The 12,483-nt window shown below is 40.6% G+C and overlaps 1 protein-coding gene and 1 long non-coding RNA gene across 6 annotated transcripts in view; one reads left to right on the plus strand and one right to left on the minus strand.

Annotated features, from left to right (window-relative positions):
• LOC105479952 (uncharacterized) overlaps window positions 1–12,483 on the minus strand; it is a 15,474-nt gene continuing 2,991 nt past the window's right edge. Inside the window, exon 3 of one of the 2 annotated variants that reach the window (XR_986188.2) lies at window positions 1–521. This is a non-coding gene — a long non-coding RNA (uncharacterized lncRNA). Of the gene's footprint in view, window positions 522–5,353; window positions 5,716–12,483 lie in introns of those variants that run through there. The other variant, XR_986187.2, reaches the window with a different exon arrangement.
• Window positions 11,935–12,483, plus strand: part of LOC105479951 (lysozyme-like protein 1) — a 20,304-nt gene continuing 19,755 nt past the window's right edge. For 2 of the 4 annotated variants that reach the window (XR_011608163.1, XM_071070284.1), the window contains exon 1: window positions 11,935–12,046. The gene's annotated coding sequence lies outside the window, so the exon portion shown is untranslated. Of the gene's footprint in view, window positions 12,126–12,483 lie in introns of all 4 variants that reach the window. The other 2 variants (XM_011738318.2, XM_011738319.3) reach the window with 2 other exon arrangements.

Consider the following 12,483-nt stretch of genomic DNA (forward strand, 5'->3'; position numbering starts at 1 on the left):
CAGCCTCGACACTGAAGCACTCAGCTCACACTCACCTTTGTCTCCTCTAACTTAGGCAAGGGAGGAGAGGATCCACAGCTGACTAACAGTGTGGCCGGAATCTGGAGGGGAGAAGAGCGGCCCATTCTAACCCCCAGAAACTGTGGGGACTTCACCAGTCCCCTTTCATGTCCCCTGCAGCGTGCAGCCACGGAACAGGCTGGCATTAGTTTATTTTAATGACAAGCAGCTAATTTCCTACTGTTTAAGACCAAGTTAGATGGCACTGATGCACCACCATATTCCCCCTTTCCTCTTCAGCTGCCGGCTTTGGGGGCTGTTTGAGTCCTAATTGGAACTTCCACCCAGAGACCAGGCAAGAAAAGAAAAGGAGGTGAAACAGTTTAGCTGCTGGCTACTGACTCTTGCAGCAAGCTCTTTCGATCAGGACTCCTGGAACAGGGGGTCTGGAGTTGCCGAGAGACCTGGATCTACCTGGATGTTCTTATATGGCCAAACCTCAGGACCTCAGGAACTGCAAACTGAAAATAGGAATAAAAGAATACATTAATTTCCCACATAATTGGCAATGTCTACCAGACTAATATTAAGTTTGTTCTCATTAAATATAATGTTGTAGAGGGAAATTCCTCCCTTCCAGCCCCTAGGATGCCCTCCTTAATCATATATCACCAGACCTCCCATCCCATAGGCACTCCCATGTTAAGTAAGGCTGCCCAATAGGTTCCCAGCACAAAAGAGCTACTCACATGCTTGATTGTACCGAGCCAGCCCCTGACACTCAGCCATGATGGAATATATTTAGTCACTGTCTATTCATCAGAACTAGAAGCTTTGCATTTCCCCCTTGATGTTAAAACGGCAGTGTCAACTACACGGACAAAATCATAGACTTTTATCAGATCTTTTCCTGTGCTAATAGCCTTTGGCTATTGGATCACATATGGCGTCTGGTTGGGCATCAAAAAGTGATCGTAAGATGAGGAAAGACTCAAACGTCATTTGCAACCCATTTATATAATTATTTTTAAACACATTGTCAGGCTGTATTTATGGATGTTATTTTTAACTTGGATACATGCTTACCTTGTGTTAAGCTTAAAATATGCTGAACAGTTTTAAACCTCATCCTGCAGTGCTGATTTGACTTAGTCACAGTTATTCACATCTAAGAGTATCAGCTGAAGTACTAACCACTCTGAAAAATAACGCCTTAAAAACTTGATTCCTGGATGCACTCTGTCGCCCCCTGGTGTCAAAAAAGAATTGATGCACTTCCCAAAGCCAATTTTACAAAACACTCTTGCAAATGGAAAACCTGAAGCTAGGACATTTTTTTTCCGCGTAGGTTTTTGGGGAACAGGTGGTATTTGGTTACATTAGTAAGTTCTTCAGTGGTGATTTGTGAGATTTCGGTGCACCCATCACCCGAACAATATACACTGAACCTGATTTGTAGTATTTTATCCCTCACCCCCTTCCCACCCTTTCCCCCTGAACTCCCAAAGTCCATTGTGTCATTCTTAGGCCTTTGCACCCTCATAGCTTAGCTTCCCCTTTAAGTGAGAACATACGATGTTTGGTTTTCCATTCCTGAGTTACTTCACTTAGAATAATAGTCTCCAACCCCATCCAGGTTGCTGTGAATGCCATTAATTCATTCCTTTTTATGGCTGAGTACTATTCCATCATATATATACACCATAGTTACTTTATCCGTTCGTTGATTGATGGATATTCATGTTGCTTCCACATTTTTTCGATTGCAAATTGTGAAGCAAGGAATTTCTGTTTAAGGTAGCTTTAATATCTCCAAGATACGCAAGAAGTTAAATGTTAGCAAATTATTTCATTTATTCACTCAACATATATTTATAAACATCTAATACGCCAAGCCTGGTTCTGGGGCTGTGACTACAGTGAGACAAACTCCCTGCTCACGTGGACTTAGGTTCTAGCAATAAACAAATAAAATGTTTCACATGCCCATTGGCCTTTTCTTTTCTTTTCTTTTCTTTTTGGAGATGGAGTCTTGCTCTGTCACCTAGGCTGGAGTGCAGTGACGTGATCTCAGCTCACTGCAACCTGTGCCTCCCAGGTTCAAGCAATTCTCCTACCTCAGCTTTCCAAGTAGCTGGGATTAAAGGCGCATGCCACCACACCAGGCTAATTTTTTGTATTTTTAGTAGAGACGAGGTTTCACCATGTTGGCCAGGCTGGTCTCAAACTCCTGATCCACCTGACTTGGCCTTTCAAAGTGCTGGTATTACAGCCGTGAGCCACTGTGCCCGGCCTGGCCTTTTCTTTTAATGTATGTGAAGGGAAATGTATTTACGTGCATGAAATGTCTGGGAATGCCCGTGATTTTGCATTGCTGCTTTCTCTCTTCAGCTCCTTATCTGTCATTCTCATCTTGACCTCCCCAGGCAGATGCAGAACTTTCCACCCCACGGCCTCAAGAAGAACCTGTTGAATAAAATGACTATGGACCATGGAATCAAAACCCAGGGAATCCAAACTAAGAGGCTTTATGGTTTATGGTCAGCTAAATAAAAGGGCTTTTACAGTTTCAATTGCCCATATTAGAAGCTAAAACATTGACAGTTATAAAAATGAGGGAGTCTTACAAAAAACTAATAGGTCTTTATAAAACTGATGCAATGACGCATCTTAGAAAATTTTTGTATATAAACACTGCAACTGTGTGAACATGTGCCTGTAGTCCTAGCCACTTGGGAGGCTGAGCCAGGGGGATCCCTTAGGCCCAGGAGTTTGAGTCCAGCCTGGGCAGCATAGTGATTCCCTATCTCTAACAAAAAATAAAATACAAATAAATTCTCCCTTGACTGCGTACCAAAGCTCCTGTGCATATCAACGGAGGCAAGGAGAAGCAGTACCTGGAGAGGGTGGGGGTTATTTTGGAACCTCAGCTCAGCCAGGGGCAATGGAGCTGGGGGCGGAAGTGGCAATGCTGTGTGACTTCTGTCTCTACTAGCAGCCATGGACGCCTGTTACACTTGGACCCAAGCAGTCCTACATACGCTGTGAGTCACAGTGCTCGTGAGTCACCTGTTCAGAGAATGTGAGTTCTGCAAGCAGCATTTCTCTTCTCTTCACTACGGATGGTGAAAGAGCATCAACAGGATGGAGAAAAGTCAATGGTCTGAATCTGGTGTTTGAGCTTACCTGTTGTCTGTCCCTGGGGCTGCCTGCTGTAGGCATGTTACTGACAGCAACACGTGGCGGCTTCTCCATCATGCCTCCAGGGAATTTCTTCATTTCAATTCCTTCCTACATACTGGGCTTGCTTGCAGGTCATCCCAAACCTTAGGTCTTAAGAATATTGCTATAGATATTCCTTTTATCAGCTAGCTGATCATATCTTTGGAATATGGTAAAAATAATTAATACTAGAAGATGGACCCACAGGGAAAAGGGCAGTCAGGTATGTCTGAAACCTAAGAAAGAATTTGGCTGTGTTTTTCCAGGGATGTAAGGATAATAGTATATAGAACAGAACACCTAGGGCAAATCGTTGGTTAGGAATGCCATCTTTTTGGTTCTTTCTTTAGTGTCTTGCTATCTGTCCTGAATCTTGGAAACACGCTCTGAAAGAGTTCTGAAAAATTTTGCCTTCGAGGCTCACCTTCACATAAAATTCACTATGGCTGAAACGAAATTTGTATTCCTTCTTGTTTCTGTCTTGGGTTTTCTCTAGAATTGGTGGTGCTGGGGCTTGAAACATGAGAGAAATGTTTGATGTTTTTCTTTCCCTTTTTTCCCCTCTCCTTCACTAAGCGTGGGACAATTATTCCTTGTGTCTTTTACATACATCTGTTTATTGTCAGCCCCCATGTGGGGATGTCTTGGCAGTTGTGTATGTTGGCCTGAACCTCAGGAGAGAAATCTCAGCCAGAGATAAATTTGGGGATAAATAAACCAAGAAGATAACAGGGTAGGTAGAGGGACAGGGTAGGTAGAGCAAGAAGATAAAACCAGGCTAAAAACCTAAAGCCAAAAATGTTTTTTAAATGAGCAAGGGGATCACAGAAAAAAAATCAGAAATGGGCAAGAGGAACTGGGCACAGTGGTACATGCCTGTAATTCCAGTAATTCAAGGCTGAGGCAGGGGTATTGCTTGAGCCTGGGAGTTTGAGACCACCAACATAGTGAAACCATGTCTCTAAAAAAAATTTTTTTTTAAATTAAGTGTGGTGGTGTGTGACTGCAGTCTCAGTTACTTGGGAGGCTGAGGCAGGAGGATCACTTGAGCTCAGGAGTTAGGGACCAGACTTACCGAATGGACTTGACTTAGAGATGCATTACCTGTGGGTACCCCCTGAAACTTACGGCATGTGCTACAGTCCCCAAAGTTCCCTAGAGTAGTCTTAGACTCAGCCCTATCTGTCACCCCAATGGTATAATGACTCCCGCACTGGTCTATAACAGTGCCAGAAATCTGACTAATAGGAGTTCATTGATTTGGGTTAAGGCAGTGACTTTTTGTTTTCAAACAAATTTGAAACCCATTATTATTCAGAGCCCAAATATTCAAGCTCCCCCCACTGCTCCTACACTCACAAAACGTAGAGCTGGAGAGCAAGTCAGATTGCCCTGGGGATAGGAGTGGGTCTGTCCATTCCCGAAGGTGGCTCAGATCTCCTGGTGCAGGGTTTGGGGAACAGGGGGGTCAGTCCTAAGGTGACATCATGGGGCCTTTAACCTCTGAAGAACTGAAGCTTTCAGTCTGAAACTGTATTTGAAGATGTCTCAATTCATACTTCCATTCGCTTGGGAAAAGTTACATATTGAGTCAACCTCAGTGATTAATTCCCAATCGTAAATTCATCTGTCAAGTTGGCCAGCTGAGCCCACAGGAAAGTAGCCATCCACAGTGTCAAGGTTAATAGAAGATGGAGAGGACTAGCTATTTCAGATTTTTTCACACTTTAGTGGGCATTAGGATCACCTGAGGAGTATGTCAAATCTCTGTTTCCTAGAGGCCACCACACCCCTAATTCTGATTCTGCAGACCTAGACTGAGATAAAGGAAATTTTATTTTAACATATTTTTCAGGTGAGGTTCCCAGGCTGGTGGTGAGAACTACACTTTGAAAAACACTGGTAAAAACGTTGTAGACCCAGTTACAGGAGATATCCAGAACAGGTAAATCCACAGAGACAGAACACAGATCTGTGGGTACCAGGGCTGGGAAAAGGGGAAATGGGAAGTGAATTAATGGGAACAGAGTTTCCCTTTGGGGAGATGAAAAAGTTATGGAATTAGAGAGAACCGATGGATGCGTGCTATGAATGTACTTAATGACTCTCATTGTATACTTTAAAATGGTTAAAACAGTACATTTTATGTAATGTCTATTTTACCACAATTTTTAAAATAAACAAATAAACAAAAACACTGCACACATTTAAAACCTCTGCTGCCATCATCACCGCTGAGCTGACCAAGTCTACGTTTGATTTGCTTCGTGTTTCTGCGTGGTCTCAGCTTTGTGGCTGCTGACTCCATGTAGGTAAATGCGTAAGTCAGCTGAGGAGCTTGAGTCTTTACCCCTGTGTTGTTTGGCTCTTGCGTCTTCATCTTACTTTCTGTGGCCCCAGATGAGAGGATGGAGAATAATGTATCTGTTTGCTCCTTTTAGTTTACTGCAATATGTGGTCGTTTAGACGGCACAGGATATCACCAGTGCGGTCCTATTTTATATAAAAATAAGTAGGATGAGACTGTATCTATAGAGTGAAATTAATACAGTTAATTTGATTAAAATGAGACCTTTAAATAATAGAACCTTCTTAATAATTGATCATGAGAAGAGCAGCGACTTTGAAAACCTTTTGTGGCACATGTGTGCTGGGTTTCTCACTGGCAACGCAGTTACAATCATTGGCCACTGTAGAGATTAGTCACTTTTATTTTTCAATAATCAAGCAATTCAAATCCACTCACCTTCTCTGTGATAAGTGGTTATCAACAGTACGCTAGCTCACAAATTTTTAAACTTATTTTGGAATCATTTTAGATTTATAGAAGGCCAGGCGCGGTGGCTCAAGCCTGTAATCCCAGCACTTTGGGAGGCCGAGACGGGCGGATCACGAGTTCAGGAGATCGAGACCATCCTGGCTAACACGGTGAAACCCCGTCTCTACTAAAAATACAAAAAAAATTAGCCGGGCGAGGTGGCGGGCACCTGTAGTCCCAGCTACTTGGGAGGCTGAGGCAGGAGAATGGCGTGAACCCGGGAGGCGGGGCTTGCAGTGAGCTGAGATCCGGTCACTGCACTCCAGCCTGGGCAACAGAGCCAGACTCCGTCTCAAAAATAAATAAATAAATAAATAAATAAATAAATAAATAAATAAAAATAGATTTATAGAAAGGTCGTGTAGAGTCCAGAGTCCGCACATACCCTTTTCCCAGCTTCCCTGACATGAACATCTTACACGTCCACAGCACGTCTGTCAAAACCAAGACATTAACATTGGTGCAATGCATTAATTACAGGCTTTATTCAGCTTTCACTTGTTTTTCTAATATTGTCCTTTTTCTATCCCAGGATCCAATCCAGGACACCACATTGCTTTTGGTTCTCATACTTCCTTAGTCTCTTCCAGTCTAGCGTTTTCTCAGCCTTGCTTTTCTTGACTTTGACATACTTGAGGAGCAGTGGTCAGGTATTTTGTGGATGTCCATCCTTTGGGGTTTTATTAATGTTTTCTCATGATTCAAGTGGGGTTATGGATTTTGGGGAAAGAAAACCACAGAGGTGAAGTGCCCTTCTCATCACATCCTATCAGGGGGACCTACCATGACTCATCCCTGGTGAGGTTAATTAACCTGGATCACTTGGCTAAGACAGAGTCCCCTGGGTTTCTTCACCAGAAAGTCCCCATTTTCCCCTTTCTGTGTTCTATCCATGGGAAGCAAGTCAGTCAGTCCAGCCCTACTCAAAGGGAGGAGAATTAAGCTCCATTTCCTGGAGGGGGATTATCTACATAGATTACTTAGAATTCTTCTGTGAGACAGACTTGTTTCTTGTCCTCAGATATTTATTTATTCGATCATTTATTCATATCGTATGTCCTCATATGTATTATTTTATTCTCTGAGTTAGAATCCACTGCTATCGTTATTTATTTTGTTTTGTGATTGTCCCAGTTTTGGTGACTGGGAATTTTCTCAGTTTGGTTCCTGTGTTTCTTTGGTATGCGCCTCCCTTAACCACAGCATTTCCTTATTCTCTGGGACTAACAAGATACTGCAGACTCATTTTGCATTTTCCCTGACCCAGTCCTGAAATCAGCCTATTTTCTTTTTCTTTTGAGACAGAGTCTCGCTCTATTGCCCAGGCTGGTATGCAGCGGCACAATCTTGGCTCACTGCAGCCTCCGCCTCCTGAGTTCAAGCCATTCTCCTGCCTCAGGCTCCTGAGTAGCTGAGACTACAGGTGTGTGCCACCACGCCCACCTAATTTTTTGTATTTTTAGTAGAGACGGGGTTTCACATGTTGGCCAGGATGGTCTCGATCTCCTGACCTTGTGATCCACCCGCCTCGGTCACCCAAAGTGCTGAGATTAGAGGCGTGAGCCACCGCACCCGGCCAATCAGCCTATTTTCTAAGGAGTCCTGGTTTCCTTTACTGGCGAATGAAATGGTATTAGAAGCAAGTCTGTGTGTTGAGAATGCTCGTAGCTACTGGAGTGCCACTGTTTCTAGGTAGATGGGCAGATTTATATTCATGTCTCCGACTCTAATCCAGTATCACAGAGTTCAACTCTAGTCTTTCTCTTTTGCTTATTTTTAACTTCTCTCTCTGACAGTGTGAAATCTGGCTCCCATCATCTGCAATGTTTTTCTTCATTTGTTTACACGTGAAGTATTTTAAGAATTGCTGATACTGGCCGGGCACGGTGTTTCATGCCTGTAATCTCAGCACTTTGGGAGGCCAAGAAGGGTAGATCACCTGAGGTCAGGAGTTCAAGACCAGCCTGGGCAACATGACAAAACCCCGTCTCTACTAAAAATACAAAAATTAGCTGGATGTGGCAGCCTATGCCTGTAATCTTAGCTACTCGGGAGGCTGAGACAGGAGAATTGCTTGAACCTGGGAGGCAGAGCTGAGATCACACCACTGAACTCCAGCTTGGGTGACAGACGGAGACTCTGTCACAAAAAAAAAAAAAAAAAATTGCTAACATTTACCCCTATGAGACAGAAATTCACCAACTGGAGTACAGTGTTTATGTACAGATTGTTTTGCCTTTAGACTTTAAATATCCAGTCAAAACACTGTTCTCAAAGTTACCTAGATCAGTGGCTCTTTTCATACTCCTTCAGCAAATGCATGTCATACATTTGTAATACAGTTAGGTCTTTTCGTCACAGACTCAGTTCTATCCTGGGATTCCTCAACATCTTGGATGATTTTTAAAAATAGCATACAATGAAGTTCCCGCTTTGTGGTGTATGGGCCTACGGGTCTTGACAAATTTATGAAGCCATGTATTCACTACCCCAGTACCATAGAGAACAGTTCCAATGACCTAAAATAGAACATGTGTGGTCCCTTTATCGCCGATTTCTCCTCTAATCTTTGACAATCACTGAACTGTTTTCCATCCCCATAGTTTTGCCTTTTCTATAATGTCATATGCCTGCAATTATCTAACATGTAGTCTTTTGGGTCTGGCTTCTTTCATTTAGCAAAATGCGTTTAAGATTCATCCACATTGCTGCGGGAATCAAATAGCTCATTCTTTTCATTGCTGAGTAGTATTCCATTGTATGAATAGATCACGGTTTTTAAATATATTTGCCTGTTGAAGGTCATCTTTGTTGCTTCCATTTTTTAGTGATTATGAATAAAGTTGCTATAAACATAGATTAACTTGGTTTTGTGTGAATGTAAGTTTCTGATTCACTTGATTAAATACCTAGAAGTGTGATTGTTGGTTTATATGATAAGTCTGTGTTTAACTTTATAAGAAACTGCCAAACTGTTTTCCAAAGTGACTGTAACACTTTGCATTCCCACCAGTGATAAATGGGAGTTCTTACGGTTCTCTGTCTTCATCATCATTTGGTGTCGTCTGATTGATTTTAGCAATTCTAATTAGTGGGAAGTGATATATAATTGTGGTTTTAATTTATACTTCCCTGGTGACAATGATATTGATCATTTTTTCATATGCTTATTTGTCATTTGGACTTCTTATTTGATGAAGTGTCTGCTTAAATCAGTTGCCCATTTTTAATTGGGTCATATGTTTGCTTATGGTTAGATTTTAAGAGTTCTTTATATATCCTGAATATAAAGCTTTCATCAGACATGTGATTTATAAATATTTCTTCCAGTCTGTAGCTAGTCTTTTCATTCTCTTAACAGTGTCTTTCAAAGAGCAAAAGTTTTTAATTTTGATCAAGTTCAACTAAACGGTTTTTTTTTTCCTTTCATGGATTGTGCTTTTGTTGTTATATCTAAAATTTTATTGCCAAACCCAAGTCCTGCAGATTTCCTATATTTCCTTATAGAATTTCATAGTTTCACTTTTTACATTTATGTCTTTGATCCATTTTGAATTAATTTTTATATGAGATATAAGGTATGTATTCTTCAGTATGCCTTCTTTTATTTTGTTGGTTTTGAACACGTGTTTTGGACATAGACAGCCTTATTTTAGTACCATTTGGTGAAAAGAACACCATTTTTCCATTGAATTTAATCAGCATCTTTATAAAAATTTTGTTGACTAAATATTTGTAGATCTATTTCTGGGCTCTCTCTTCTGTTCCACTGGTCTACGGGTCTATCTTCCCACCAATATCATTCTGTCTTGATTACTACAGCTTTATATTGTCTTAAAATCATGTAGAATGAGTCCTTCAATTTCTTTCTTTTTCTGAATAGTTTTGTTTATTCTAGTCCATTTGCCCTTCCATTTAAGTTTCAAGATCATCTTATTGATATTTTCAAAACAATTTTCTGGGATTTTAATTGGAATTCCATTAAATCTATAGATTAAATCTTAACAACACTGAATTTTTGAATTCAGGAACATGGTATATCTTTTCCACTTACGTCTTCTTTAACTTTTCATCTGTCTTATAGTTGTCAGCACATATATCCTACACAGATTTTGTTAGGTTTACATTTAAGTACGTCATATTCTTGTGTGTGCTACTGTAAATGATATTTTGTTATTTCAGATTCCATTTTCTATTCCTAGTATATAAGAATATAAATGGCTTTTGTATATTTACTATGTATCTGAAAACTTGCTAAACAAGCATTTTTGAAAAAAAAAAAAGACCATCTGTCTCTATTTTCTCATTGATTGTAAAATCCCTATTTCAAAGCATTTTGAAAAAGATGTTTGAAGAAAAACCTATATATTTTCTCATATTATAGACAATTCACAAGAAAAAGCATGCAGGTCAGGTGCCATGGCTCATGCCTGTAATTTCAGCACTTTGGGAGACTGAGGTGGGCAGATTGCTTGAGATGAGGAGTTTGAGACCAGCCTGGCAAACATGGTGAAACCCCGTCTCTACTAAAAATACAAAAATTATCTGGGCGTGGGGGCACATGCCTGTAATCCCAGCTACCCGGGAGGCTGAGGCATGAGAGTCGCTTCAACCCATGAGGTGGAGGTTGCAGTGAGCCGAGATCACACTACTGAGCTCCAGCCTGGGCAACAGAGGGAGACTCTGTCTCAAAAAGAGAGAGAGAGAGAGAAAAGTCCACAAATGGCTTCTAAAGACAAGAAAAGATGCTCAGACAGCTTGAAATAAGGGAAACTAAAATTGAAACTATGCTGACAAAATTATGTTTCATCTCTAATATTGGCAAATATCTTAACCTTTGGTAACACAGTATGCTAGCCATCTTCCTTATACAAGCCCATGTGGAAGGCAATTTGGCAACATCTAGCAAAATTACAAAATTACAGTCCTTAACCCAGCAATTCAATGTTCAGGAATGTATCCAACAGATATTCTTGCAAATGTACAAATGACAAATGTACAAGATTACTAATTGTAGTATGTTTATCATAGAAGAAAAAAATACCGTTAAGTGTGAATCAATATGGAATTGGCTAAATATGTTATATCTACACAGTGTAATACTATATAAGCTTAAAACTAGATTTCAATAAAACCTTTGCATTATTTGTAGATAGAATTTAATAAAATATAATGATTCATTAGTGCAACTAACAATAAACTTATACTTAGATCTACATATTCCAATGAGAATTCATTTCAAATGTGTCATTAAATCTGAACACAGAAATAAATGGGCCTTGAAACCAGGTCTTTAGTTATTGATTCACAAAATGTCAAGCCAATTTTTTATTTTATTTTATTTTTTTGAGACGGAGTGTCAAGCCAATTTTTTAAAAAATAATGAAATCCTGTTGATTATACATTAAAAATTTTTAATTTCTTTTGTGGCCCTCTTTTGAAAATATTTTATTAATGAACAATATAACTATAGCAAAGAAATGTGCTGTTAATAAATTTTTAACGTTAATTTCACCTCTCATTCATTTTCAGATTTTAGTTTTGTGTATGTTGATAATTTATGTAGCATATTAGTACAGAGATACAGAAGTGTGATTTATAATTTAATATACATCTAAAGAGGATACATGCTTAACTTTATTAATGGAATTTGTGATAAAGTTTGCAGACTGTTGCCTTAGAGAACAGCTCTCACTTGTACAGGAGGCCCTGGCCAAGTTGTGTAGGGCGGAGGGTTGTTGAGAGGAAAAGAGAAAAAATGAGAGATATTAAGGCCCAGAAGACAGTTATCACCTGCCTCAGAACACAAGCATGCAGGATGATACAGCTTTTAGTCCCAAGAAGTAGAATTCTCGCATCTCTAGGTGGTGAGAAACAAAGGACTAAGAATTTTTCTTTCTCTAACACTCTAAAGAAAGGTTCTCGAAGGAAACTTGCGCCTTGTTAGAATCAGACATGGCTTCAGGGGATACAGGATGCTCACCTGAGCTGCCAGTCACCGACTGAGTAAGTGGAACAGTGTTTCTTCCGCAGACTCACCTGAGAAATCGGCCTCTGGGGCAGGCACTGGGAATCTGCCTTTTCAGTAAGACCTGAATTACTCTTATGAAGCCACCTGTCCCTGAGAACCAGCAATGGCAGGTTCTTGAAGGATGCAGGACATGATGCTTGGGGTTATCATTGCTGTGGGTTTTGTTTTGACTTGTTTGAGATCAGTAAAATTCCAAGGCAGGGGATGGAAACCCACTTTATTTGTAAGTTCTGCATCTTTTATTTTTTTTTGAGACAGAGTCTCACTGTGTTGCCCAGGCTGGAGTGAAGAGGCATAATCACAACTCACAACAGCCTCAACCTCTGAGCCTTAAAAGATCCTCCCACCGGCCAGGCGCGGTGGCTCAAGCCTGTAATCCCAGCACTTTGGGAGGCCGAGACGGGCGGATCAC

The sequence above is a fragment of the Macaca nemestrina genome, chromosome 9 (assembly GCF_043159975.1).
Source record: "Macaca nemestrina isolate mMacNem1 chromosome 9, mMacNem.hap1, whole genome shotgun sequence".
NCBI classification, from domain to species: Eukaryota; Metazoa; Chordata; class Mammalia; order Primates; family Cercopithecidae; genus Macaca; species Macaca nemestrina.